This window comes from Equus quagga, chromosome 15 (genome assembly GCF_021613505.1).
Source record: "Equus quagga isolate Etosha38 chromosome 15, UCLA_HA_Equagga_1.0, whole genome shotgun sequence".
In the NCBI taxonomy this organism is placed as follows: domain Eukaryota; kingdom Metazoa; phylum Chordata; class Mammalia; order Perissodactyla; family Equidae; genus Equus; species Equus quagga.
The window spans coordinates 30,645,365-30,649,490 of record NC_060281.1 but is presented as its reverse complement, the minus strand read 5'-3'; the positions used below and the strand labels follow the sequence as shown (position 1 = coordinate 30,649,490).

General features: G+C 50.8%; 1 long non-coding RNA gene across 1 annotated transcript; it reads left to right on the top strand.

Moving 5' to 3' along the window:
- The first annotated feature begins 931 nt into the window (after positions 1-931).
- On the top strand, positions 932-3,813 carry LOC124226919 (uncharacterized). Its single transcript, XR_006885402.1, has 3 exons — positions 932-1,652; positions 2,043-2,969; positions 3,313-3,813. It is a non-coding gene; the product is annotated as an uncharacterized LOC124226919 (long non-coding RNA).
- The last annotated feature ends 313 nt before the right edge of the window (positions 3,814-4,126 follow it).

The following is a 4,126-nucleotide window of genomic DNA, read 5'->3' as shown; positions in this document are numbered from 1 at the left end:
TTCTCAGACTCTTAAAAAAATGTCTTCACAACTAGAAGGACCTGCAACTAAGATATACAACTGTGTACAGGGGGGGTTTGGGGAGATAAAGCAGAAAAAAAAATGTCTTATTTATATACATATACCTGCTAATGCACAAACACACACAAATATATTTAACTGGAACAAACGTTTCAAAAAACTATAGTTACACTCATTGTGATGCAGGCCAGTATTTTCTATTCTATTCCATTCCACTAAAATGTATAAATTAGATATATTTTATATATTAATACATATAACACTTATTTTATATATATTATTTATTCCATTCCGCTAAAGCATATATATGTGTGCATACACACACACACACACACATATATATGCATGCATCCTTTCCGGGTCGTGAATGAGGTTTGGAAGCGGACTCAGGAGCGCGACCAGCGCTAGGGATTCCCACGACCCCACACGTCCACAGCCATGGTACCGGCGGTCTCAGGTTATTCTGTTCAGGGACAAATGACGTCCCTCTTTTCCACCTGCCAATGAGGAAGATCCCAGAGTGAGTCAAGACTCGCATTTACCAAGTCAGCTGGAGTAGACTTAGATTCTAAGCTCCAGTTTCATGCTGTGGCATCTGGGGAACCCGATAACACTACCGGAAATCCCCCTCTTTCTCCTTCCACGGGCCAGCGCAGAAGGGAGCAGGTGGGTAGAGAACTGAGGCGAGAAGCCATCGGAATTAAGCCGAGAGAAGAGAAACTACCGTGCGGGGGAAAAGGCTCCTGCTGTTAACACTGCCCCTCCCCCGAGAACTCCCGCCCGCCCGCCTCCAACTCCGCCCCCTTCTTTCTCCCCACGTCGGTCGCTCCTCCATCCCGACATCTCCTTTCTCTCTGCAGAGGAACAGTTCGCCGCGTAGCAGCCGCTGGGGCGCTGGGAGCGGCGGGAAGGCTGGAAGAAGGCAGGCGCAGAGGCCCGGAGAGGCGGGAGCCAGGTCGCGGCCCCGCAGCCGCTCCGGTCTCACTCCGGGCATTCTCGGTGGCAGCGCCCGGGCCTGGCCGCCGGCGCCGCGGGTGGGAGGACGGCGCCTGGAGCGGAGCCCGGAGGCGCGAAGAGGAGGAGCGGGTCTCAGCCCTGGGAGCGGGAACAGCGCAGACAAGCCGGGGAACCTCGGGGGCGGTGACCGAGGGCTGGACAGCTCAGGTCACCGCGGGACCCCACTAGGGGACTACGGGGAACCGACCTCACCCGCGGAGCGCTGAGAATAACCCAGTGGCCATTCAAACTGGCGAGTCCGGCTGCGTTCCTGCGGCCCGCGCCCAGCCGAGCCCTGATTGGCGTTCACCCAGCCAATCATAGCCTCAGGGCCTGAGGTGGGTGGGGCCGGAGCGGGCCGGGCGCGCCCGCGGAGGCGGACCCCGAGGACCCTGTCTTCTAGGTGCGCCAGAAACGGAGGGGGGCCGGTTGGCGCGTCCCGCTTCTCCGCGCCTCTTTGGAAGGCCACACCCGGGCCTGGAGACCTGGACAGAAGCGGACACTGCGACTCAAAACCCCAGGCTCAATGGGAGATGCCTACCGTGCAAAGTCCCGGAGCGCTGGCCTGGAGGAAGAGGGCGTCCCGCGCCTGTGCAAATACCTGGAGAACGCGCGGGAGACGATGCTGCTGCAGGGTGAGATTTGGGACGGTGATTCTGTCGCCCAGGGATCACGCAGCTGGGGTAGTGAGGGAGGGACACTGACCTCTAGATTCCTCTCTCGTTTCTTCCGTGGGGCTCTGGAGTTAGGTGGGGCAGAGCACTGAGAATGGGTCTTGTCCATGACGAGGGAGGGAGGGGATCTCCCAGACCTTTAGACTCTTTGCTTGGGGAAGGCGTACTCTGAGTGCTCCTGCTCTGGCGGGATCTTTAAGGAATCCAGGTCCTTGGGGAGGGTCCCAGGAGAATCCTTCGGGTGGTACATTTATCCCTTCAGTTCTCACCGTGTTCGTTTGGATAGACAGAACTCGCTCCCCTTTAACCTGAAGTGGCCTTGGTTTATGCAACCGCCGGTTTGTCTCTCAGGCACCACCCTCTGGGCCTCACATCAGCATCTCTCAGCCTGAGATGGGATACGGACGGACGGATCTGTGGGGAAGGGAATATCTTCTCAGAGCAGGGAAATCAGGAGCCATCCAGGTGCCTTAAGCAGGATTCTCTAGAGTCCAGCCTAATCATAAGCCGTCTCCTCTCCCCTTCTCAAAGCCATCTTGCTCCCTCCTTATAATAGTCATGGACACAGTTGCTAGTCTACTCTTCCTTGGTGCTCTCGTTATTAGAGTGGAGTTTGGATAATATAGATGAAAAACTTGAGTACAAAGGGAGTGAGGATACTAGGCCTCTTCAGCTTGACTCATGGGTTCCCACTCTAAGTAGGTGAGGTACACAATATCCTGCCATTCTTATGCTAGGGCCAGAGATGGTAACTCACAGATGTGTTATAGAGGATAGAAGAGAGTAGGACCATCAGGCAGGCAAGTCTCAGCCTAGGAGGCAGAGGATGTGACCAAGAAGTCACATCTAGGGGGCCAGCACAGTGCAAGGGAGTTCCTGCGGCTGCTTGGGTCAGAGGAGGTGAGGCAAGAGGCTAGTGAAAACTCAGCCTGAGAAGCAGTCAAGAAGGAGAGCTGCAAAAGCAGCAGGATGGGTTTTCCAGGAGGCCCAGTGCCCAAGGTCAGGGTTCTACCAGGGATGGCCAGCCCCTGTGGGCTGAGCCCCATGTGCCTGGTCTGCATTCGGATCTCCCCTGCTTATTCATGGGGGCTGGGGAAGCCAAGTCAGGAGCCTGGAGAGTAACCAGAAGGGCACCCAGGCACCTGAGAAATGGTTCCCTTGTCTCCAAGAGATTCACTCCAAGAGCTCTCTTCTTAGCTTTCCCAGACTTTTCACCAGTGATTCAATGGGAGGAAACCAGGTCCCAGACTTGATTAAAAACAAACAAAAAAACCCTAGGTGAGTGTGTATGTATGTGTAAATGGTGCTACGCAATGGTGTGATTGGATAGTCAAGGGGATAACTACCTTGTGTGTATATGAGGAGCAAATTTGGAATCAAAGAAACTTGGTGTTGTCCCAAGACTAGAGTTCATGGGAGGAAAATCTGCAGGGCAGACTTCTAAGAGTGCATTGTCTAATGCCAGGCACTTCCGCCTCCTTTCTTCCATTGTTTCCAGATTCTACCTTAGGCTGGCATTTAAATTTTTATACTACTTCAAGTATAAGGCCAATGGTTTACTCTGGGAGCTTGCAGCCCCCTCTTCCACCCTGGCCTAACACAGGTCATTCTCTCTTCACAGGTATCGAAAGAGGGTAACAGCCTCGTCTTCAAGTAAATAAAAGGAGGGATTCAAATTATAAGGCAAAGGAAAAATTTGTTCTTTGCTGTGGGGGAAGAGTTGCTGAAAATTAAAGAACAATCTCCTGAGCTGAAGGGAGCTTTGGGTTTGGTAATTTGGGGTGTGGGGCAGGCCTTCCAGAATGCCAAGGGCGTCAAGACTAGTGTGTCTCTCCCTTAGTGTTTCCTTCCTCCATTTGAGAGAGCTTTCTGGCATAGAACAAAAAAAGGTTCACCCCTTCTTGTCTCTGCTGACACCTAGATTCTTCTCAGCTGTATGTCCGTGTTCCTATTAGGGTAACACAGGATGGAGGAAGAATAGCTCAGTGGTCTTCCCTTCACATCTCCCCTAAAAGCATTGTGAAATATCATGTGCCCCCTCCCACAGGCTTAGGTTGACCTGAAATTCTCAGCGTGTGTTCAAAGAATTGCAAAGAATGTAATTTACAACATATTATATATATATATATATATATATAAACACGTTTAAATAAAACTGTTAATCACATGTCCAATGGAATCTAAATACCATAACATTTTGACACCCATCGTTAATTTTTTAAATGCACAATCTCTTTCTTAACAGTTGGAAATTTTACACTGTTCCTTTTTTTTCCTTTGAATTCATATTTTCATTTTATTCTCCCTATAGAATTTTGTTTTTTGAATTCTCAAGCCTGGCTGCATCCTCATGTAATATATTCTTGTTCTTGGACTTCTTTTCTTGATCCATCTTTTGCAACAAAATATGTTCTTAAAGTGAATTTTTTATTTCT